This window comes from Melitaea cinxia, chromosome 17 (genome assembly GCF_905220565.1).
Source record: "Melitaea cinxia chromosome 17, ilMelCinx1.1, whole genome shotgun sequence".
NCBI lineage: Eukaryota > Metazoa > Arthropoda > Insecta > Lepidoptera > Nymphalidae > Melitaea > Melitaea cinxia.
The window spans coordinates 16171835-16198892 of record NC_059410.1 but is presented as its reverse complement, the minus strand read 5'-3'; the positions used below and the strand labels follow the sequence as shown (position 1 = coordinate 16198892).

At 34.4% G+C, this 27058-nt stretch overlaps 1 protein-coding gene across 1 annotated transcript in view; it reads left to right on the top strand.

Annotated features, from left to right (window-relative positions):
• LOC123661653 (protein prickle-like) overlaps nucleotides 1-27058 on the top strand; it is a 182678-nt gene that overhangs the window by 32024 nt on the left and 123596 nt on the right. The gene's annotated exons all lie outside the window — the stretch shown is intronic.

Below are 27058 nucleotides of genomic sequence, written 5' to 3'. Positions count from 1 at the left end.
TGTGAAGGCCTATGTCCAGCAGTGGACTGCAATAGGCTGAAATGATGATGATGAAGTAATTTTGACAACAATTGACATAGTCTTTTTGAGAACTGGCTCATGTATGGTCTCGCGGGTTCAACCTTGGCACACAACAAATATTTCTGTTGGCTATACGTTACTGTGATCTGATCTTTAGTGAATTTTGTGTGTTTCTATATTTCCTATGCAGGATTCACGTGCTTTTAAAGGCCATTATTGGCTTTATTATTATTTATCACTAGTTGATCCAGCCAAGTTTGTACCGCCATATTTTTCGTGAATTGTTTAATTTCATTTACACATAACTTATCTAAAGAAAACGAAAACAAAAAATATATCTGCCCATTTTGGTGCAGTTAACAGTGGTATGGAACCACATGTAAATGTGAGAGTCCAACACGGGCATTACCAGTTTTTTTTTAGTTATATCAATATCCCTTATATGCTAATTTACAATATATAAGAGTTCCCATGACAAACATTTGTACTGGCCATACAGGTGTTTGCCGTGGTCTGGGTGTTTGTGCAGTCCTTCTGGGTCTCCCCACCGTGCCTGGGAGAGCACGTTAAGCCGTCGGTCCCGGTTGTTATCATGTACACCTGATAGCGATCGTTACTCATAGTAAGGAATATACCAGGAGCAGCGTGGTGGATTGAGCTCTGATCCTTCTCCGACATGGAGAAAGAGGCCTATGCTCAGTAGTGCGGGATATTACAGGCTGAAGCGTAAGAGCTCCCGACTTTAATAACACACAAGCTCAAAACGATTCTTATTCTGTGTTACTGTACCTGACAACTATGTATATAATGTTCTAGAAATAATTAACATGATTACATAGTAAGGGCTTGCATTAAAATTTATCTATTATCTTATATGTATTGTTATGATATTAGCGTATTAGCATATAAAATAAGTGTAGTACATACTCATGCTTAAAGAACGATATATTTTACATTTTTAAACATCAATTAGAGTATTTTTTTTTTAATATAATACCATATTTATTACATATTGATTAATAATTTGTTGTGTATTTTAAGTCAATAAAATACACAACAAATTATTAATCATTGAAACAAAAACCCTCGTAATAATTCCAAGCGAAGTATTCCTTACATCTCCTGAGAGTTATTGCATACAACTTAATCGCAATAATAAATAAAATCCTGCATAAATTACTAAACGTTCATCTTAACAAGCTGTGCCATTATTTTTAAAACTGTACGATATCTTTGTTTTTTTTTTGAAAAAGATCATAAAAACTATCTTAAAATGTAATAAATATAAAATTCAGCAAAAAGTCGTCGTGATAAATGTTATATAGACATATAATCTTCATGACCAAAAATCTTAGTCATAATCAAATGGCCATGCCAATGTGCCTGTGCCAAAATAGCAAAACCCAAAATGCAATACCAAAATGATCATGACATGATAGTAAATAAATTTTATTTTTAAATTAATTTTTATGTCTTCTGCAAAGAAGGCTCAATAACCAAAACTTAGCAACAGCTAAAAAAAAGATTAAAGTAGTATTATGTTGAACCAATTATACTTAAAAAAAACGAGAACCACACGACTAAAGTACAAGTTTCTATCTTCAATAACTTATGTCTTCCTCTCAACTTCCGTTCGCCTCGCCCGATCACATTTTTCGTAATGCTCGTAAATTTCGTGCATAAATAAGTTTTACTTCATTAATCGTCTCCATAGTTTTGGAAGTTTATCCCGAACATACATCATGACAATTTTATCCGTCAGATATAAACCGACATCGAAGTACATACACTCTTGGATAGAAAAAAAATAATATGATTTCAACTGAAAAAAAAAACGTAACATTACGATGTATTATAGAAACTTAAATATCCATAATTCTTTTATCGTTAATTATTTCAATTATTTTCGCATTACAATATAAGTAAGGCCAACAAACGGTAATTTAAAATTAGTAAGCTTGTGTTCAAAGAAACGGTAAAATAATAAAAATTGCCTTAAAAAGCCAATACAATCATTTTATGTTCGCAATGAAAACGATTAAGGTTCCAGAAATATGGCATATGTAGCGCCAAGTTCTACTTACGACTTTGGTATATTTTTAATACTAGCTGCCCGGACAGACTTCGTTCTGTCAAAAGTTAATAGTAATTTTTTTTTTACTTTTTTTAAGTATTTAAATCTTCCGTGGGCCTTAAGAAAAGACAAAAAATAAATTAGCCAAATTTGTCGAGAGATTCTTGAGTTATGCGCTTAGCAACATTCATTTTTATTTATGTAGATGTATATTAAAATCAAATGATTACGTGTTTTATAAATATTTATACATTTTTTTTTTGTGTAAAAGAAATAATAAAACTTTTTATGATGACAAAATTGTTGACTAAATTTGATAAAATATAAAAATTATAAGCATAAAATTATTAAAATCCACGCATATTCACGAACTTAGCAGAGCACGTCCGTGCGCTTGTCTCATTAAAAGTTCAATATGTTCTCGATTATCCTTTTTTTATCGTCTTCATCTCGTAAAGTCCGCGGTTTATTGCGAGACGGGATCGAAGCGCCGATGTGTTACCGTTTAAATGTCTAACCGTGATAAAGACGCGAAGACTTGCATTTTAACGTTTAATGTACATTTTTATCGTTTTGAAATACCTTTTATTACACGTATTTTTTGCCACCGCAACCTTTGATGACTGACTAAGAAGACAATAAATGAACTATACATACACATACATATAACAGACATATAAAGGACCCATGTGGTTTTATCGTAGCGACATTTAATGTTTTTGTTCATTTATTGTTGTCACATATTGTAGAATTATACATTTTCATAATATCTATCAAAATATCTATATTATATATTGCAATTTTAATTTTTAGCTATAAAATATACACAATTTTAGGTGGATTACCTAGATTACCTGTGTACTCTTGTCCCTACAACCTTATTTCCTACCGCAACGTACCAACTCCACTTATGTTGCAGATGTCCATGGAGGTCGGTAACCATTTAATATTAGATGGCTTCGTCCACTCATTTGTCCCCATTTTTATTTAGAAAAAAGTTTCAGAGTAAGAGTCGAACTTATGTGAAGCAAAAGACAGGTCCTAGTGCCAACTGAGCCAACAGGCTAGTCATCATTACTAATTAACTTAGCGTTGTCTCTGAAAATGTTACAGACATTAATATGTTTTATTATTGTAAGGTATTATCTGCTAAATATTTAGGTTTTAAATTGATAGCAATCTCGATGTTTCCAAATAAGAATGCCTCCATTAATGGCAGAGGTCAGGTGTCAGCGGTATTGTTAGAATACCGTGTAATGTGAATGAGTTAAAAAATGTCTTTATGTTAATACTTCTTCAATGAACTTCTGAGAACTATATCTTTAAACAAATTACAAGTATATTCAAATTTCGTTATTTTATGAATTTATTTAATTCCGAAATTCATGTAGTTTCCTTGTACGAAAAAAAGGATTCCACATTACAAGCTGTAATGTGGAAAGTGTGTAAGTGTGTTACAGGGCTGTAGGGTTATTTATTGGAAAATTAAAAGAGATCGGTAACTACTTTTTTTGGAATTAAACAATTTTGAAAATGAATCAATCTTTCTTTAATTGCAAGCAGTTAAGTCGACCATTGTAATTATTTAATAGTTACATAAACTCTTCTACCGATGTCCATAATAGTAATAAACCTAATAGTGTAATACATAGATATGATAAATATCATATCTATGTAATTAATGATACAAATTAAGGTTTGTTTGTTTGTGTGTTAGTCTTTTTAATACCTTAGGTTCTAACAGCTGGTGTACTGTATCTGGTGGTGTAATTATCTTTTGTTAAAAAGCTAATATGAGAGATTTTTTCTTCATGTTAGTCTCTTAAATTAGGAAGGTTAGAAAGTAAACAAAACCTTATTATTACGTACACACGATTTAAAAACGTGTGTGTGTCAGAAATGGTAAATGAACGAATCAAATAACGCCACGCCTTTTTTTTTGCGTGGGGAAAATCGTCATGGACACCCTCCGGCGTGGGACCAGAGGGGATTCAGACTCATACTGAATAAAAACCGCCACGTGTGTTCCGCGGCGCCTATGTGATGGGGTCGCGGGGACGCTGTAGCGTGCTTCCGCAAACCAAATAACGCCACGCCTAACCTAACCCAATAGGGTTCCGATAGATGGCGTTGCGAGGAACGTAACGAGGTCATACGTTCAGTAGGATTAACTCCTCATATTTTTTCATACCGGTGACCTTATATGAAAAAGTAAACTCCAGCAACGCGCGGAACCAGGCGAGTCACCTAGTGCAGACAAAACGAGTATAGTCGTAGTCAAAAGAGTCATCGAAATGTTAACGTCCATTGTTCATTAGATCTGGTTGATAATAACACTGACACAATGAAGAATACAACTCTGTTAGTGCGTCGTACTGAGTTATTATAATTAAATTTTAGTAATTTGGTTTTGATAAAATTTTTATATCGCATGCATAAATTTCTAGCAGTGGGATGGTTATAAATTCAACATTATACAAAAAAAGCATATAAACAGCAATGTGAGAAGACGGCCACATCATGAGAAGCTCTAAGTACCAGCTGCTTCGACTTATTATCCAGGGCAAGATCCACGGCAAGCGCAGTGTGGGTCGTAGAAGAACATCTTAGCTAAAAAATCTACGCCCATTGGCGGGAAAAGCACCCGTTCGTTATTCAGGGCTGCGCTATCAAGAATACAAGTTGCCAAAATGATTGCCGAACTTCGTGAGAAGATGGCACTTTAAGAAGAAGAAGAAGCGATGTAGTTTTTATTTTTGTTCTTAACAATATAAGCCTGCGCTTGAATCCTATCAAATGCTATCAGTCCTAGAATATAATACCTATTCATTATTTTTTTCAAAATATAAAAGTCTCAAAAGATAAATAAATATAATTGTGTTTGCTCGCAAACGAAAAAGACCGACTTCAATTACATCGACAAGTAATATACAACGTAAGTAGTTGAAAAAAATGTAACAAACGCACTAGTCTCCACGATTTTCGCAGATTTCCCTCGATTTCTCTTGGATTCCATCATCAGATCTTGGTTACCTTATCATGGTACCCCACTTGCGATTACTCCTTTCCAATAAAAAATTTATTAAAATCGGTTCATAAACGACGGTTATCCCCGAACATACATAAAAATATATATATATATATATTATATATATATATATATATATATATATATATACGGTCGAATTGAGTAACCTCCGCCTTTTATGAAGTCAGTTAAAAAAGATTCTATCTCGAAAAGAAAAAAGACGTATTTATACAAAACTGAAAAAGTTATAAAAAAATCGATTCCTGCCTGATAAGTAGAAAGCTCTAGTCAAATAATTAAAACCCTTTTAATTACACAATTTACACCTCACGTTCCATCGAAGTCTGACACATAACTTTCTCAGCAAGAAGCAAAAATAAACATTAAAATACGCAAGGCAAATACGTACAAATATGTATTAAAGCCTAAGAATCCGAATGTTTACGTAACAGCCGTTGAGAAAAACGCGGAGAATCCAATTGAAGGCAGTCGGCGCTTTAATAGGAATTAAAGAAACGTTTAACTTCACTTCTTGCAGCGCGAACTATCATTAACATGGCTTAACAAGTTTCTATCGAGGTTTGAAAAGCACATAAATGTATACATTTTAAGTTTTTTTTAATGATAAATAGAAAATCATTTTATTAAGACTTTGGTAGAAATCTAGAGCAGCTCGTTTGGGAATTTTATTTATTTGTTTTAAGTGTGTTTTTGAGTTTTATTAGCGTTTATCATCATCATCATCATCATCATTCTAGCCTATTGCAGTCCACTGCTGGAAATACATCTCTACAAGTTCGCGCCAAAAATGCGTGAACTCATGCGTGTGTTGCCCATAGTCACCACGCTGGTCAGGCGGTTTGGTGACCGCAGGGCTGGCTTTGTCGCACCTAAGACGCTGCTGCCTGTCTTCGGCCTGTGTGTTTCAAAGCCAGCGGTTAGATAGTTATCCCGTCATCGGTCGGCTTCTTAAGTTCCAAGGTGGTAGTTGAACCTTGTTATCCCTTAGTCGCCTCTTACGACAAACGGGAAGAGAGGGGGTGCCTTTATTCTTTGGTGCCGTAGCCGCACAGCACCAAAGCACCAACAGCTGTTTATTAGCGTTACCCAGTTTTAATTTCATTTCATTTATTTATTGAAGTAGTTAAGTATTGGGAGACAGCGGAAAATGTCAGGCTTTAAATCTAGTTCAGCCTGACTGGTGAAGTATCTTAACCTGAAGAAAGGTCACAGTCATATAATAGTGTTGAGGACAGAAATGTTGTTTTGTTGAATAAGATATTCAGAGCTGACTATCTTACTCAACTGTTGACAGTGGACGTAGGGACTGTAACGCGCTCGTGATAATTCTGGTGTTGGCGATGGCTGACTTTTTTTTATGTCTCTAGGTCGGCAAACAAGCGTACGGCTCACCTGATGGTAAGCGATTACCGTAGCTTATAGACGCCGACAACACCAGAAGCATCGCAAGCGCGTTGCCGACCCAATCCCCAATCCCCCCAGGAGCTCTGGTCACCTTACTCACCAACAGGAACACAATACTGCTTGAAAACAGTATTATTTTGCTGTGATCTTCTGTAAGGTCGAGGTACTACCCCAGTCGGGCTGCTCCATATTTTGAGCAGGAAATTCCTGCTGTACCCTACTTCAGTTAAAACTAGCCACGGTACCAGCTTACCATCAGGTTTAAAAAATAATCTACGTACCAAGTTTCATAGCAATCAATTAACTACTTGTTAAGCGAAGAAATAGCAAACACCTGCCCATTCTCACACTTTCCCTTTTCTAAAATTTATAATCTCTCATATTAAAACATCCCAAGTAAAATTGCATATGAATAAGGTATTTGAATATATGTATGAAGACGCATATCTTTTTAAGTATGTCGTATAATACATAATTAATTTGAAACTCCTAAAATAGATCGACCGTTTATTATAACAACACATTTCAAATACTCATATAGATGTACATTATGGCTTTCTCTGTCCAATAAATTGTCTTAAATTGCATAAATATATTTTGTTATTCTATAATTTGCCTCAAATTTTAGAAGAATTTTATTACTGGTCGTGACCCAAATGACATCGGAATATACAGTCACAAGTTCAAATCCGGGTGATATTTTTCGAAACGCGTCATTAGAATAGTCGATATAGAAATATTAAACGGAATTACACCCGCTAATCCACAATAAAGTAATGTGGCGGTTTAAATCCCAATCTTCTACGCGATAGTCCCAGCTGTGGGAATACTCGTGTCTTGAACAACTTCACAGTATGACTGTTCGTGTTAAATTAGATATACAGATTACTAAAACGGCAGAGGTAAAACAAACACTTAAAGCACTTTATACAATTATTACTTTATTAATAATCACTTATACAAACTGGCAGCGTTTCTACTTATTTGAATGCTAACACAAGAATAATCACATGAATCCACAATCGGCTCATTTATACCCTCTTTATTTGGCGGTGGAACGTAATGTCACTCACAACCGGAAGATCGTTATCGAACCGTATGGCTTTGGCTTTGGCTTGGCTTCGCTTGGCTATGGCGTGGCGTCATAAGGCTCGGCTAGGCAATATGGTGTGGCGTTACATTACATTAAACATATGACATTTAATTTGTAAATATATTATTATTTAAAATCATATTTGATGGCAGAGAAAACAGCTGTACCCTAGTACTACTAAATAATAACCCTTTAATAAGCATGGAAGATAACATCCCACGCAAACTATCAACACACAAATAAATACTTTCAATTTATATTGAACTAGCGACCCGCTCCGGCTTCGCACGGGAATAAAATATAATTATAGCCTATGTCATTCACTGAAAAAATGATTAAAATCGATCCAGTAGTTTTGATTTATTCATTACTGCCCGTGGCCCGCACGCGTTAACTTAGAGTAAAAGCCGGCCGGAACCGCCGCAGACGCTACGTACCGCGATTTTTAAATCTGTAATATCTTCGAAAATATTCATTTAAATCATATGCTGTAAAGGGCCATATAGATCTGTATTAAATAAAAAATACATTTAAGGTATTTAATTGGATAAGGATTAATACTGTATTGGTTAAAATCGCTTCGAAAATTAGCCATTATTTGTCGTAAAAAGTAAATGACAAAAAAATATTATTGTGGGATATCCATAAGAGATAGGTATATACCATCGCGGAGTTTTCTGTAGACCTTTTCAATGTGTACAATACTTAGTACACTATTTTGATAAATCTCGTAGGGTTCAGCCTGCGTTTGCAATTTAAGCGAAAAAAAAATAATTATTTACGACATAACATTAGAAAACTCAAAAATAACAGTATTTCTCCACTATTTGGATATATAATGGATGTTATTATACATATAAACCTTCCTCTTGAATCAATCTATCTATTAAAAAGAATCGCATCAAAATCTGTTGCGTAGTTTTAAATATTTAAGCGTACATACATGTGCAGGGACAGAGAAAGCGACTTTGTTTTATACTATGTAGTGATTAATTAATAAATAATGTGCAAGAATATCACGCAAGGAAGAGCCCGAATAAACGCAATGACTTGATGTAACGTGCTTGCAGAGATATTCAGCTCAGCTTAGCTCAGCGTGAGGGCTGTAATACTTACTGATGCTGATTGTAGTCATTTAATAATAAACCATAATCTGATATATGTAAAGTTGATTTTTGTTAGTTAATTTATTTTGAAAAACTTAAGCCCCTTCTTAACAATTTTTTTTTATAAAAATTTCATTCAAGTTGGATCTCGTAGGGTACATATGATAACTAAAGTTAAACGAAGAAAGAAAATGTAGTCACATACTACTTTTTGGCATTGGTATTACATTTCTAAGCTACTATTATTTCCGTCCAGTTTCAATATAATATCTCTGAATTTGCTTGCTTATAAGCTTAATACAAGTTGTGTCAAAATCCAATCGCTAGTGAGCAAACCCATAGATAGATCATTGAAAACGTTAGCCGTTGCAATAAATATTGATATTATGGAGTGACATACCGTGAGATATTGTTTCTTTATTTATTGTAAAAAAAAATTGTATAACTCTAGTTTTTTAACTGACTTCAAAAAAAGGAGGAGGTTACTCAATGCAACCGTATATATATTTTTTATGTATGTTCGGGGATAACTTCGTCGTTTATGAACCGATTTTGATAATTCTTTTTTGTTGAAAAGGAGATATCCCTAATTTGGTACCATGATAAGGAAACCAGGATCTGATGATGTGATCCCAGAGAAATCGAAGGGAAACTCGAAAATCCGCATAACTTTTTACTGGGTGTACCGATTTTGATGATTTTTAATCTAATCGAAAGCCGATGTTTATCATGTTATCACGTTTAAATTTCATCGAGATCTGATTACAGCTTTAGGAGTAATCTTTGATAATGCGTATTTACTTGACTATTTTTTCGTCTACCTACGTTGTATTACTTGTCGATGTAATTGAGCTCGTATTAAGGTAAGTTAATAAGTGTTCTATAATACAACATAACTTTTTGAAATACGCAGTTATCATAATTAGAGGTAAAAACTCGTGGGTCGATTGGTACTGTTATACACATTTATTGAAGTTATGCTTCTTTTCAATCATGAGAGTAAAAGAAGAGTCAAATCATGAGAGTGTAAGTTTTTAAAAAGCCAGCAACGTGAAGTTAGCTAGCCATTACATAACTACACACACATGTTTTTAAATTTAAAATTAACATTTTTATATTTATTATATAGAATTATGTTATTGTAGAAATTATATTAAGTTGGGTTAGTTTATTCTTTGATTAAAACTGTAATTTACTATTAAAAAACCATTAAATCATAAAGATCGTAAAAGCTCTTAGCGTTACAAGTTTCACGTTTTATTACTAAATGATAAATCTTAGATTCATATTTATTGATGTACTAAATCCAAACGATATTCACCTCAACGACACGGGCATTAAATACGAAAATAGTTTAATGTAGAACGGGGTTTAATTAAAGAAAGTCATAAAATATAAGCAATTAGCTATTTGTATAAACATGTTGTTAAATATAATAAAATCACGTTTTCATAACGAAATCTCGATGACCGTAAACCGTACAGTGGGATATCATTTCTATTATTTCTATAACTTAGTAAAACATTTACTTTTTCGTATTTATTAGAAGAGGAAGACTGAGGCAGGGTACAGCGGGAAATATCCTGCTCAAATCTGGAACAGCTCGACTGGGGAACTACCTCGACCTTGCAGAAGATCACAGTTAAATACCACTGTTATCAAGCAGTGCTGTATTCCTGTTGGTGAGTAAGGTGACCAGAGCTCCTGGGGGGGATTGGGGATAGGTCGGCAACGCGCTAGCGATGCTTCTGGTGTTGCAGGAGTACGCGACGCGTACGTATTCGGTAGCGAGCCGTACGCTTGTTTGCCGACCTATTTATAAAACTTAGGTTCCTGTCTAGTATATATTGGATTTGTAAACTTAAATTTACATAATGTCTAAATTACCTATTTAATTTCTATTTACGAACGATAAAATATTACATACATCACAAAACAAATTACCTACTCGTTGTAAATCGACGTATACGTAATCGCAGTAACAACAACTTCGCATCGCACGTAGGTATCAAAGAATTCCTAAACGTTAGTGACCATTATTAATTTATAAATCACTGCATTAGCCTCCCGGGGCGAGAAGGATTATATTAACGGAACCAACATTTGATATATTTTTAACCGACTTCAAAAAAAGGAGGAGGTTACTCAATTCGACCGTATATATATATATATTTTTTTTTATGTATGTTCGGGGATAACTTCTTCGTTTATGAACCGATTTTGATAATTCTTTTTTTGTTGGAAAGGAGATATTCATAGTTTGGTACCATGATAAGGAAACCAGGATCTGATGATGGGATCCCAGAGAAATCGAGAGAAACTTTCAAAAATCGTAAGGGTGACTAGTAAATTTAATCATGTTTTCATTAAGTACTATAAAGCACTACTATTTAATAAAGGTCTGGAGTCGATCTGATGATGGAGAAGAAAGATAGTAGAGGGAACTCCTCAACAATTTATAGCAATTACCTGGTTTTTGAACTTAATTCGTTTATATTGATGAAAACTTTGCACTTGTATGAGTTATAAGTGCCATTACAGTCTGATGATGGAGACAAAAGATAGTCGAGGGAACTTTTCAACGATTTATAGCAATTACCTGCAGTGTGATCATCTGTGTCGCAGGACCAGGTTTGATGATGGAGCCCATAAATACTCGAGGGAATTTCTCAACAATTTACAGCAGTTACCTTTTGCTGTTTGACGACCGCTTTGATATAATGGTGCAAGTGCCGTGTCGGCGGCGCCTAAACACCGACGGTCGCGGGTTCTATTCCCGCTCGGAGTGGATATTTATGTTTATACAAATATTTATTTTCGGTCTAGTTGTTAATCCTTGTAGTTCTCCCAACCTAGCCTCAGAGAACACGCTAGGCTGTCAGTCCCGGTTATTAATACGTACACCTGATAGCGAACTTTACTCATAGTATGTCGACGCGTTAGCGCAGCGGTCACAGCACCGGCTGTTGCGCTGGCGTTAGTGGGTTCAATCTCCGCGCACGACAGATATTTGTATTGGCCATATAGATGTTTGTCATTGTCTGGGTGTTTGTGCTTGTGTATTGTGTATGTTTCCGGTCCCCCGACACAAGAGCAAAAGCATCCTTGTTAGGTCTACTCATCACTAAAAATTGTAAAATAAAATAATTTTTAACAAAAAAAAAAACCGACTTCAAACAGGAAACTAAAAAGTGAAAAATAAATTTACTTAGTACAAAGTAATTCGTATTTTGATTTAGTTAATCAGAAATGATTAAATAAATATTTTATAATTTTGAAGTTGGTGCCAAGTAAATACAATAAAAGTACAACCTGGCTACAATAACAAATACAAACAACGCACACACAACAAACAAGTATAAAAAATATTATTAGATATGTCAAAACAATAACAGAATAATAACAGTATTCAACCTAATAGTCAATGAAACAATATTTATGAAAGAAAACTGAATACAACTTATGAGTAGATACTAGAGTAGTTATTGTTTTACTTGGCACCGACTTCAATATTATAAAATATTTATTTAATCATTTCTGATTAACTAAATCAAAATACGAATTACTTTGTACTAAGTAAATTTATTTTTCACTTTTTAGTTTCCTGTTTGAAGTCGGTTTTTTTTTTGTTATTATTCATGTTCACGACACACGCTGTCGATGATAACACGGCTATGTATTTACGCGTTTAAATTGAATCGGCGGACTGTTTTAGGCCGACTTCAATGAAAAAGAAGCTACTCTATTTGACTGTATTTTTATGAGTGTTACTATTATGAATGGTAGTCTATGTCCAAGTCAAACGTCACTGTCATTACTCGTCTGTTACAGGGAACTTAGCACGTACACGTCCTTAGTCTTAGCTTATTGTTTATTAAGGTCTTAAATAATATAAAGTTATATTTGTCCAACACTTGAGTTTTTATTGAACACAACCAAATATCTAACAGTTACCACATAGGGTTTTTTTATTTTTTTATATATATATAACTAGATCGTCAAACAAGCGTACGGCCCACCTGATGGTAAGCGATTACCGTAGCTTATAGATCCCTGCTAGTAATGTCAGACCGAAACTGATTTGCAGCCGAAGAAGAAATTGAAATTTCGGCCTTGTTCTCAAATTCGGTCGAAAGCGAAACTAACGTGGACAATGCACCTAAAGTATTTCCGACTTCAAAAAAGAATGAGGTTCTAAATTCAACTGCATTTTATTTTATTTTTATTTATTGAGATTTGCCAGCAGATACATTATATGATACATTACCATTTTTAATTTTAGTAAAGACAATATATCTATATGTACTACCATATTAAAGCTATAAGTACATCAAGATCTGTTTATGTTTTTCTGCTCTGTATATTTATCTTACAACTAAGAAGATTAATTATTGTAATTCATTTATTTAAGGAAGCACGTCAGTTAATGATCACTGCACACTGCGCCAAGGGGTTAGTCGAAAATCTCATTCAGTCATAAAATAATTCAAATTTTGTATGGGAGAAAGTGACCCAAATATTAATTGACTTCAATTTCATTTTTGACGTGATAACGTCTTATAAATCGATGAACACCGGCTGCACGCACGAAAATGTGTCACGTTCCTCCTGAACCTGAGCGTGTAAGCGCGGAACAAGCAGTAGCAAGAGTTGGTTTGTGACACATTCATCTCTCTTTTAACGTGACGTCAGAGATAAAATTGTAATTTTCAATTAACTTATTCTTTGTATACACAAATAATAATAATAATAATAATAATAATACACTTTATTATACACCAAAAACAGAAATAATACATATCAAAGAAAGAAAAAAAAAATATTGACAATATATTCATTAGGTACAAAGGGCGGCCTTATTGCTAAAAAGCGATCTCTTCCAGGCAACCTTAGGGCAAAGGAAATGGTCTAACGTCAGCATAGGTGTACAAGTTACAACAAATTTATTTACAAGTTACAACAAAATAGTGATAATAAATCAATTAAATTCATAAAAGTGTGCAATTTTTAATCAATGTTTCTTTATGACGTTATCACGTGAAATTATCGTCCCTAAACCGACTTTACAGACAACCAATTTATTTAAACAAAACTTATTAAGTTATATTACGAGACGCCGGGAAGGAAATAAAATTTTTATTACTAAGCGATGTCGAGGTAAGTCATCTAGCGGGAAATTTGTATGAATGAGTGCGGGAACTGGTGATTAGGCCGTCATAAATATAAATTGGTGTACTTCCTAAACACCCCACTGTAAAGTGGAGTAATAATGTTTTTTACCGTTATATATTCTAATATGATAAAACTGAGGGTCGGTGTTTGTATGGACGTGTACATTATCGAACCTACGAGTATGTCAATTTTGCCAACGAAAGCGTGTCTGCTTTGAGCTATAAGTAATATAAAATATAAATATCTTATAAAATACACACGCGGTTGTCTGACCGAAGTTAAACAACTTAATGCTTGTGTCATACCCGAGTAGAAATTTTTTCGTCTTCCTTAGAAGGACCGGACCAGGCATGCCTGATCAGGATCATGCTAGATAAATAAGGCATGTAACGCAGATCGTAACGATTGGTCTGGACCTGATCAGGATGAGATGAAATTTCCTGTTCAGCCGGTTCGGTCCGGTCCTTTTAAAAAACACGAATGTATATTCTTGAAAAAATTGTTTAACAAAAAAAAAAAAAACGAATTGATATTATAAATATGTTACTTAACATAGTTATTATGATATTTGTTTCCGTTCATTTTTTCCAATATATTATTTATTTATGTTTTTAATTTAAATATTAATTATTTTTATTTATTTTTATATTATTAATTAATTAATGTTATTAATTAAATTTTATTTATTCACTTCTAATAATTAACTATTTCCTATTACTTACGACTGCTCCACTGTGTAGAAGTGCGCTTAAAAACATTAATAGCGCGATTCAGGCTCAGTTCGCGTAATTTCTTTCAGGCTATCCTGATCTGGACCGGACCGTGTCCTGATCCAGTATGCCTTGCCATACTTGATTATATTTTACATCAGGCTTTCCTTGTCTGGACCAGACCTGATCCTGATAGAGCTTGCCGGATCTGGCCTTCCTCATTCTATCCTGATCCGGTCCAGATACATGATCTGGTTCAGCCTGACCTTTTTTCTAGTCGGGTAGGTAACAGGCGACTGATATAGCTAATTGCTAAATATTTTTTTCTAATAAATATACAAGGAAATATTACTTATAAAAATACAAATATCACACCCAGACTCAGACGAGAATCGAATCCACACACCCAGAGCAAAAAGCAGGGCCTGATAATTTTGTTTGTTTGTTTAAAGGCGTGAATAATTATTTTTGTGTTTGTATTTACCGAGGATGGCTATGTTATCCTCAAATTAACGCTGGCGAAATCGCAGGGCATAGCTAGTTATATTAATATTTCTCAACCTTACCCGTCGGAGAAATTTAAAGATCTTCGGAAATTTCCAATAAATAGTAATAAAATTTTATGAATGAAGGTCGTAAATTATATAGCTCTACTACTGGTATTCGAACCAGAATTATATAAATAATAATAAACGTAATTAATTCGATAGTAAATGAAATGTACACATATCGCCATAAATGTGATAAGTTAGGAGATAGTGCTGTGAAACTATTTTAATGATTACATATGTACATGACAACCGTTCTGGTCTGGCAGTACCAGTTCTATAATTAACAATAGTGTCTAGTTCGATGATTGCTTGAAATAAATATTTTTTGTCTGCATTAGATATACTTGTTTCTGGTTTCATTTGACCTTTTTTTTTTTTGGTGACGCATTTGTAGTTCTAGCTGTTGCAGTATCATTCGCGGGTTCAATCCCCGCTCACAACAGACATTATTTTGTATTAGCCATATACATAAATATTTGTCGTGGTCTGGGCGTTTGTGCACACACAAGACAGGAGAAAGTCCTACTGGGGTCGTTGGGTGTGCGTTTTTTTTTTTTGGTGTACTGTTACTGTTGACATAAAAACCTAATATTTAAGCGAAGAATTCACTAACCCTCCGTGGATTAAGGCTTTAGGGTTCCTCCCTCTTTTTTTGAATATTTGCCTTCCCAATAGTTACACGGACACATTATTGTGATTTTTAATATTTCTTTTATAATCTAAATTTATTATTTGAATTACAATAGTCAGTTAGTAGTCAGTGTTTATAGTTAATTACAATAGTAAGTTTAGTTTCAGAGTAAAGAGTTTTCCTCGATTTCCCTAGGATTCCATCATCAGATCCTGGTTTCCTTATCATGGTACTAAACTAGGGATATCTTCTTTCCAACAAAAAAAGAAATATCAAAATCGGTACACCCAGTAAAAAGTTATTGCGGATATTCGAGAATTTCCCTCGATTTCTCTAGGATCCCATCATCAAATCCTGGTTTTCTTATCATGGTACTAAACTAGGGATATCTCCATTCTAACAAAAAAAGAATTATCAAAATCGGTATATCCAGTAGAAAGTTATGCGGTATCATACAACGTAGGTCGACGAAAAAAGCGTCAAGTAAAAATGCATTATTAGATATAGCTCGAAATGTAGTTGTTAGATCTCAAATAAATTTAAATAGGACCAATAAACACACACCACCTTTCGATTAAAAAAAAATTGTCGAAATCGGTCCACACGGTCAAAAGTTCTGATGTAACGTACATAAAAAAAAATAAAAAAAATACAGTCGAATTGAGAACCTCCTCCTTTTTTGGAAGTCGGTTAATAAAACCTTTCAACTACCTCACAGGCTATAAAAGGCGTTATTGCTCCTATTACATCAAGATTCCAAGACTCATGCATATATTAAAATCGTGATCATTTTGAAATGACTATAAAACTTGATTCTGTGTATCAATACGGCTATCAAGCAATTATCTTTTTACACAAAATAAAAAAATATATACTCAAAACAAGCTGTGCCCGCGGCTTCGCCCGCGTTGAAAATAGTGTGTCACAAAGTTTTCCCGCCAAACTTCCAGTGAAACTATTATCAAAATCGGCTTAGCCGTTCCGTAAACCTTCCTCTTGAAGCCCTCTCAATTGGTGAAACCGCATGAAAATCCGTTCAGTAGATTTTGAGGGAATCGATCACATACACTTTTGGGAACTCTGTTTTATAATACACTAACTGTTATAGCCCTATAAGGAGCCTTTCTGCCAAATTTCAAGTTTGTAACTGTTATGGTTTTGGAGATTTCGTGATCAGTGAGTCAACCTACCATCCCCCGTTTCAACCCCAAAAGGGAGTTGATTTCTAAAGATAATTTATTTTGGACACCTTTTCACCATCTATAAAGCATACATTTTAAATTTCAAGTCTCTTACTTCAAAAAGATAGAACTTTCATACAAACTTCCAAGCCCCGTTTTACCCCTTTAGGAGTCGATTTTCGAAAAATCCGGCCTTAACAGATGTTTACTCTCTATAAGGAAACTACTACTATTAATGTTTTATAAATCTTTAGGTGAATCTATTATATCTTATGGACTAAGCACCTACGGTCTTACATTTAAATCACATCTCGATAGAATCTATCATCTCCAATTACGAATCTTAAAAACAATCGTACCCATATACATAAGAAATAAATACAAAAACAACGCATTGAAATTATTTAACTACTGCAAAGTAATGCCAATACACACTAAAATAAAATATACATTATTAATAGAACAATATTTTAATTCAAACATTCAAATAAAAATGAGTCACTATAAACTAACAAGAAATATTACAAATCACACATTAAAAATACCTAGGCATAGCAATTTTTATGGAAAACGTACGCTTGAATATATTATTCCTTTCCTAATAAATAATCTGCCATCGAATTTAAAAAAAAAATTCAAAAAAATAACTATAAAAACATATTTAAAAAATTCTTTTTAGAACAACTTAAAGAGACAGATTGACATGACCGCATTTTTTTTTTTTTATTATGATTATTATTATTTTTTTTTTTTTAACCACTTAATGTTATTTTTTTTCTTTCCAATTATATTCACATGTATAATAATCTATATTTATATAGCTCTATATCATATTTTTATGTTAGTAAATAATATAGTATGTACTTTAGTATTATTACTTTAGAAACACAGTGCACTGTTAAACTACCTATTCATTGTTTTTGCTGCACTGTTTATCACATAAATTGTATCTTTTTTTCTTCTGTAAATAAATAAATAAATAAATAATAAATACCTGCCAAATTTCAAGTTTGTAGCTGTTATAGTTTCGGAGATTTCGTGATGAGGGAGTCAACCTACCATCCCCCGTTTTAACCCCAAAAGGGAGTTGATTTCTAAAGATTCATTATTTGGACATCTTCTCATCATCTATAAGGTGTACATTTTAAATTTCAAGTCTCTTACTTCAAAAACATGGAACTTTCACACAAACTTCCAACCCCCGTTTTACCCCCTTAAGGGTCGAATTTCGTAAAATTCGTTTTTAGTGGATATCTACGCCCTATAAGGAGCCTTTCTGCCAAATTTCAAGTTTGTAACTGTTATGGTTTCGGAGATTTCGTGATCAGTGAGCCAACCTACTATCCCCCGTTTTAACCCCAAAAAGGGGTTGATTTGTAAAGATACATTATTTGGACACCTTTTCACCATCTATAGGGCTTACATTTGAAATTTCGAGTCTCTTACTTCAAAAACATAGGACTTTCATACAAACTTCCAAACCCCGGTTTACCCCCTTAGGGGTCGTTTTTCATAAAATCCGTTCTTAGCGGATACCTTTGTCTTATAAGGAGCCTACCTGCCAAATTTCAAGTTTTTAGGTGTTATAGTTTTGGAGATTTCGTGATGAGTGACCTTTCACGTTTATATATATTATAGATATAACAATTGACGTTAAAGTCGAGTAGTCGGCCATATTTGTATTTGAGATTTAGTCAGAAAAATATCGACCGATCCGTCGACCGAAATGAAATAAGTAAAGTTGTGGAATAATTTACCATAACTAACTGACTAACTTACTTACCGATTATAAAATTTATCATCACCCAATCAAAACTACTGAATCTAGATAATATACTTAGAGCTGTTTTACAGTGTATGCTTTCGAAAGAAATATTTTTATTGAAAAGTCTAACTCTAAAAGAGTGTGAAATTTTATTTAAAATCCCTAATCCCGTACTTAAGTTACAAATATTTTATTAACAACAGAAACCTTATTTTAGGCTTCCTGTTGGTTGAATAGAAATACGAAGTTCGAAGAAAATATATTAAAAATACTAGCAGTTGCAATTGTAAAATTACTAAAACAAGGATTCCTTTCATTATTTACGTATTTCAAATTTTGTTAATAATTGATGCCATTTCCAATTTAAATTTACTCAGAGTACATGTCGGCACCTCGGTCCACTGATTTACGACCATCGCTCATGAAACGATACGCTTGTAAAACTGCCTCCTTTACCCAAGTCGGTTAAGGATTCACTGTATCCCCCCCCCCCATCCTATTGCCTAAACATTTTCCCTACTATTACTACTGTTCCGTCAAGAAGTAGAATTGATACAAAAGTTTAGTAAAAAGTAACATCTCATGGATATCTTGTCTAACGATGAAATGTTACAAAAATCAATTACGCTTTTGTTCATATACAAGCCTATTTATCAATAAATATTATAGGCTATGTGGCTACGGCACTAAAGAATTTAGCCACCCCCTCTCTTCCCGTGGGTGTCGTAAGAGGCGACTAAGGGATAACAAGGTTCCACAACCACCTTGGAACTTAAGAAGCCGACCGATGGCGGTATAACCATCCAACTGCTGGCTTTGAAATACACAGGCCGAAGACGGGCAGCAGCGTCTTCGGTGCGACAAAGCCAGTACTGCGGTCACCAACCCGCCTGCCCAGCGTGGTGACTATGGGCAAAACACATGAGTTCACGTTATTTTTGGCGTAAACTTGTGGAGGCCTATGTCCAGCAGTGGACTGTATAGGCTGTAATGATGATTATAGGCTATAAAACAATATATCGCATATGAAGCATAACATAACACAATCACATTTAAACAGGCCATGAATCCACCATACACAAAGACTGCAAAATATTTGTATGGCCAATACAAATCTCACAATAAATGCACATTTCTTCACTGTCCTCATTTGGCGCGTAAATATTTATTATTCTCACATCTCTCCGACTCATTGCATACGTTGAATAGCGACAAAACATTATTATACAAATCTATTCGTCTATTTCGCTCATACCGAAATACTTGGAGTTAGAAAGAGAAAGCTATAAAGGTCAAATAGAGGTTTTGTAAAGACGGCATATTATAAGAAGCTTCTGTTGAGCGGAACATTCTGCTCATTCAATTTTTAAGCTACTAGTTTGTTTCTATGTAAAATGATGGTTAAATATTACATCTTCTATTAGGTGGTATAGGTAGTACCATTTTGTACCGAACTTAGAACAAAAAAATCAAACACCTTATCTGAACGAGTGTGATGTGATGATCTGAACGAGACCGTTAAGTTTGGCCCAAATTATAGATCAGAGGTTAATTGTTGTTATCATTCTTGCATTAGCTTTAGCAAAGTTTCCATAAGCCATTTATTAATTAAGGATTAAGACCTGTCAATACTGTCTAAATGTCGAAAACAGCTTCAATTCTTACATATCAAGGTAATTCAATAGTAACATAATGACACCAGTATGATATCATTATTCTAAACACACATTACCAAAACAAGAATGCATGCATAAAAGTACTTATACGCTTCAGCCTGTAATATCCCACTACTGAGCATAGGCCTCTTTCCCCATGTAGGAGAAGGATCAGAGCTTAATCCACCACGCTGCTCCAATGCGGGTGTGCGGATATATTCCCTACTATGAGTAACGATCGCTATCAGATGTACATGATAACAACTGGGACCGAAGGCATAACGTGCTCTCCGAGGCACAGTGGGGAGACCCACAAGGAGTGCACAAACACCCAGACCACTGCAAACAGCTGTATGACCAATACAAATGTTTGTCATGTGCGGGGATCGAAACCGCAACCGCCAGCGCAACAGGTACAATCCATGGCTGTAACCGTTGCACCAACGCGGCGGCATAAAAATACTTAACATTTCATTATTTGTAAAAATAGGACAGGAAAATATGGCATAAAAAAATCTAAGCGTATGAAGTCGCAGGAAGTAGCTAGTCGATTCATAAACGAAACATCTAATTATTGTCCGGTCACACTGAAGTATTAAACCATCAATTTATGTGGCAGGTGTTATGTGGAGTTATTTTTATACCTTTATGAGTTTTATATAATTTTGTGGCTTAATCGTATACTTGTGTTTATTACGGTCTCTCTAATGGGACTTAATTATTTATTATAAGTAGCTTATTTTGTATTTTTTTTAACATTACTACATAAGTGGGGTTATTAGGAAACTTTTTATTATGTATAGTTAAGGTGTTTTATAGAATAATTTTACAATTTTCTTTTTCAAAATTTTATATCGACCTCGTTAAATTTCATTATTTTATACTCAAGTTCCCGCAATTTTTTTAATTTAAATGTTGTTACTATTTTTATTGCAAAAAAAACCTCATCGGTTGTGATATTTTATAATTATTACATTTTAACCATCATTGAGCCCTTCTTGCTAAATTTATTAGACATCAATTCATTAAAAAAAATCCAAATATAGTCATAGTGATTTATCTTAAACTAGCAATAACTAAATAAATTAACTAATTAATAAGTCGTCCATTTATTTATTTTTATAGCTTATAATGTTATTAAATAAAATTGTCTCTAAGCAATAAAACATGCTTAATTACGTCAATAAAATCTAAGATGGCGCCGCGCCGCGGCCGGCAAACCGTCAGTACAACATTCAATAAACGACTTTATTTAAACAAACAACATTTAAAACATGTACATATATATCAAGTTAGTTTGGAACATATAATTAAACCATAAAACTAAGTATTACTATTTTTACAACAAAAAATCTCACACCGCTCTCAAATCACATAAATAACACATTGTTGACCAGGTAACGGTTATGTGCCAGTAAATTATGGGTTAACAAAAAACCGCTAATTTTGCTTTGGAAGTAAAACTTCTTTACGTACGCTTAACTTGGGGAGTAAGCTAATGAATGGGTGACGAGAGCGTTACGAAAAGTGTGATTGGGCGAGGCGAACGGAAGTTGAGAGGAAGATATAAGTTAGATGGAGCTTAAGAACTTTTACTTCAGTCGTATCTAAAGCACATTCGTTTTTTTTTTAAATTAATATCGTTACGAGGTCCAAATTTCGTATACAAAAGGCCTAGTGGAAAATTTCTCATAAGAATACTCTGCCAGTTTATTTTAGAACTTTCTCTTCTAATCGTTTTGAGCGGTTTATTATTTTATGATTTTGAGCTTAATTTTTTAAAATTATGGCGTCTGTTTCCGCAGCTCTGTTTGTAAACTCTGTTTTAACGACCGCTGAGTAGGCATTCAGATCGATCTCCAATCTTCAATCAGGCTCGTCACACAAATATTTGTCACGGTCTAATAAGGTGTCCTGTTTTTGTGTTGTGCCTGCTTCAGGATACCCATAAGAACTCCCGCTACAAATCATTATGCTCGTTAATTGTCATACAAAATGGGTATGTCTCCTCCTCTGTCTCTCCTGGGGTGCCTCGGAGAGCACGTTAAGCCGTCGGTCCCGGTTGTTACTCATAGTATATCCGCCAACCCGCATTGGAGCAGCGTGGTGGATTAAGCTCTGATCCTTCTCCTACATGGGGAAAGAGGCCTATGCCCAGTAGTGGGATATTACAAGCTGAAGCGAAGCGATCGGTATATATAATACATATTTCAGTAGTTCGTACTACATGTTGCGTAACATTTTCACTTTTATCCGACTCATGTGAGTCAAAGATTTTTTGTCTTATTTTATTTACAGCTATTAGAAAGAGAAAGATAACTATTAATTTTAAAGTTTATCGTAAATGCATGGCGTTGATAGTGAAAGCGTAGTCATTAGTACATGTGACACTATTATCATTTTGTCATTATTATATGGTTGTAACAAATTATAGACCCTCGCTTATCTTAAAGGCCTTTTCATTGATTTGCATTAGTAATTTTGGAAAGGATTTGAACATATTTAATATTATTGAAGTAGCAAGAGAGAGGTGCGAGCAGACATTTTCTCTCTTTCTCGCATAGCCAGATCCAAAACTTGTAAATGTCAATACTCTAAAGACGAGGATAAAATACAACAATGCCAATAAATTGTTGCCATGTGACAATTATAAGGACGAACAATTGAACAAAGGTCGCCATTACCGTTGCGTGAGTTTGTATGTGTGTCACGTGCTGTGGTAGTCTGTCTGTGCCACGGGACACATGTTAATGTGTCCTAACATTTCTCCTGTTTAAATCGCTCATTGTAGGTATGGAATGTTTGTATTGTTATCTGTGTTTAATGTTATCATTTCTTAATTTGTGTGAAATTAAATAGAATTTTTTATTACATTTGTCAACTAATTTTATATCTGGGTTTTACCGCGATGCTCAGAGAGGGTTGGTGAATTCAAGTAGGATTATGCAAGTAAAAATGAAAAGTATTAGAATTTTACTAATATTACATGACAAAATCACAATAATCAATTCTTTAATAGTGACGATATACAACGAACAACATAGTTTTAATTACATCAGAAGATCCACCATTATCCACAACGCTCCGCTGTAGTTTGGCGGGTAATTTTCCAATCACGACTAATATTCTTCATCAAAGGTGTGTTGTAACAAGTAGCAAATTAACATGCTTTACGTGCTCTGTAAAGCACGATGAAGATACCACCAAGTTTATATCCAGAAAAGTCTTAACACGCTTGAGTCTTACTCTAGTCTAGCCTCCACCGTGCCTCGGAGAGCATGTTAAACTGTCGGTCCCGGTTGCTATCATAAATACCTGATAGATTTCTCCTAAATGGGGCAAGAGGACTATGCCCAGCAGTGGGATGTTACAGGCGGCAATCGTGATAAGGTTTAAATTTGAATAAACTTTATAAAGCATTCTAGTTTGCATTCCAATCAAACATACTTAATTATAAGGTGTTTGTGTCAGTATGTGTGTGTGTGTGTGTGTTTTATATAACTAGGTATATAAACAAGCGTACGGCTCACCTGATGGTAAGTGATTACAGTAGCTTATAGACGCCTGCAACACCAGAAACATCGCAAACGCGTGGCCGACCCATCCCTAATTCCCCCCAGGAGCTCTAGTCATCTTACTCACAGGAACAACACGAACACAACACTGCTTGAAAACAGTATTATTTAGCTGTGATCTTCTGTAAGGTCGAGATACTTCCCCAGTCGAGCTGCTCCATATTTTGAGCAGGAAATTCCCTGCTATACCTTACATCAGTTAAAAAAGTTATGTATGTGTGTGTGTGTGTGTGTGTATGTGTATTGCTTGTGGGTAGAGAAAGTGTCAATGTGTTCTAAGAGTATTAAGTTATATTTAGGCATATGTTTTTAATTTCCTGTAAGATTGCAACCATTTAAATTGCTCTAATGCAACAAATTTGAGAGAATTCAGTCGATACTAATAGAAGTTATAATAAGTTCTACAGGTTTTTGTACGTGACTCTCAATGACAAATTTATACAAATAAATAAAATTGGAGTGTCTGTTTGTAATATTAAAATAACCGCTTTTACTAAATGCATATGGATGTATACACGGTACATATACCAAAAAAAGAAATTTTTACAATTTTTGTCTCTCTGTCTCTCTATTTATTTCGGCTAATCTCTGAAACGGCTAGACCGATTTTGACGGGACTTTCACTGGCTAATAGCCGGTGTAATAAGGAGTAACTTAGACTACGTTTATTTTAGAAATTTATTTATTTAAAAATTCTGCGAACTGAACAATAACTTTTTTGTTTAATTCTATGCGGACGAAGTCGCGGGCACGGCTAGTATTTTCTATAATTCTGTACTTATTATAAATTGTTCAAATAAATAAATAAATATAGATATATCCAGCCTTTGCACTTATACAAGCATTATTACAAGAATCAGTAAAATATTACGCTATTAAAACCGAATATATATATATATATATATATATATATATATATGTGTGTGTGTGTGTGTGTGTGTGTATTGCTTTACTTCGTGTGTTTATAACTAGACCTTTTCTACTATAATTATATACAAAACAAGTTTGTTAATAACAGAATCAGAACGGTAATCAGTCATTACTGCACATATGTCTGTAACTGGTGTATCGATTACACACTTTCTATGGGTTTCTCAGAGCTACCACTCGAGTTGATGTATGGTAAGCGCTTGGGAACTTGATGATTATGTTTGTAATAAGTTTTTTTTAAAATATAGCTGCTAGCGCTTGACTGCGATCTCACCAAGTGAAGATGCAGCCTAAAATGGTGCGCGCTTGCCTTGAAGATGCCTATTCACTCTTGATTTAAAGATACCCAAGTTATAATTACTTGGAAAAACGGAAGCCGGAAGGGCATTCCAAATTTTAGCGGTGCGTATTAAGAACGGTGAAGCAAAGCGCTTAGTGCGAGACTGCGAGTACTTACTGTTTCTTAATAGGAGTATTTCATTCGTGTTAGACCTAATATATGTATATGAGTTGTAGAAAATTGTGTTTGCTCGCAAACGAAAAAAAAACCAACTCCAATTATTCAAAAAGTACTCAGGACAACATGACAAGCGCCATCTTTCGGTTAAATAAAGAAATATCAAAATCGAAATATTCGGTAAAAAGTTATGAGGTAAACGCAAAAAATTCGTTTGAATAGAGCACCTCCCCCTTTTTTGAAGGTTAAAAAGTATGTCTATGCAACAAATTAGGTCTATAGCTATCTGCGTACAATGTTTAATTACAACGGTTTAAAAGTTTTGCCATGGAAATATATGCACATTTGTAGGGTTTATTTTGCGTAAAATATATGTAGTATGTTTCTATAATCATTGCTCTTATAAATGAGTATGCTTTAGACCACACGACTGAAGTAAAACTTCTGCACAATAGGCCTGCACTGTGTCTTAGATATACGAAACGTAACTGGCTATGAGAGAAAGAGAGAAAGAAAATGTGTGCTCGCACCTCTCTCTTTTGCTTCGTTCCCTTCGCCCGATCACACTTTTCGTAACGCTCTCGCCATAAATTCAGAACAAACGTCAAGCGTGAGTAAAGAATTTTTATTTAAAAATACAAGACAACTGCTTTTGGTTACTATATGTTTCAATACACGGCAAAAAGAAATCAAATTTCTACCAATGAACTAACAGTTTTAAAGACACAACCCTGTAACATACATAAATGTACATACTCTTCCATAGTTTGACTCTCCTCATATGAAACCCTTATAACCCAACAAATTAAGTTACATGCAAAACCGGGTGACCGTAATCATGTTCATACTCCTTGATAAATGCTGACATACAAAGATCTTGACCAGAGAGCATGTGTCAGCATCTCTCAGGACTTTTATACATTATTCAATAGACATGAGAGGGCTTTCTGAATAAATTACTCTTAGAGCAAGGACTGAAGACTAGGCTTCATATTTAAGCACCTAGATAAGGACAACTCGAAGTCGAAGATCGATAGTTTTTTTTTTTTTTTTACTTTGACTAGATTTTTGGTAGTTTTTCCTGCAGAATGTACATTCCGAATCGGTCGTAGTATTCAAATGCTGTTGAAGCCTTTTTGATTATTCAAAGAAAATTTCACATTTTTTTCAATACTATTTTTGTACATAATTTCAGAGTAAATACATGCTTTACCAACCAACATCCAGCTTTAACAATTTATAATACATATCACTTTTAATCTATTTGTAAGGAACCCCCTCCCCCACTTCGCCGCGTCGTCTTAGCGTCTCACTTTTTTGAACCAGGGGTTTGTGTACTTCCGTGCCCACCACGTATGCGCCCACGGGACCGCTCTAGTGAGTCAAAGTGGTACCCGGAACGCACCCTCCCCAGTCGGTCATTAGCTACGATAAGCAGCAGTTCCGCAAATGTGGAACTACTGTCCATCTTGTTTCCCAGAGTGCAACATGAGGAGGTCACCAACAGTTGGCACCGCTAACGAGATAACCTAACCTATCAAAGATAATCATGCTATATCAGTCGTAAGAAGTCTCGTAATATCAAATAAATTTCATACCACAAGATGTTTATAATCAAAGTAATCATGGCCGGTAGTAATTCCATCAATATATATGTATATAAACGCGTTTTCGACCGCCGAGG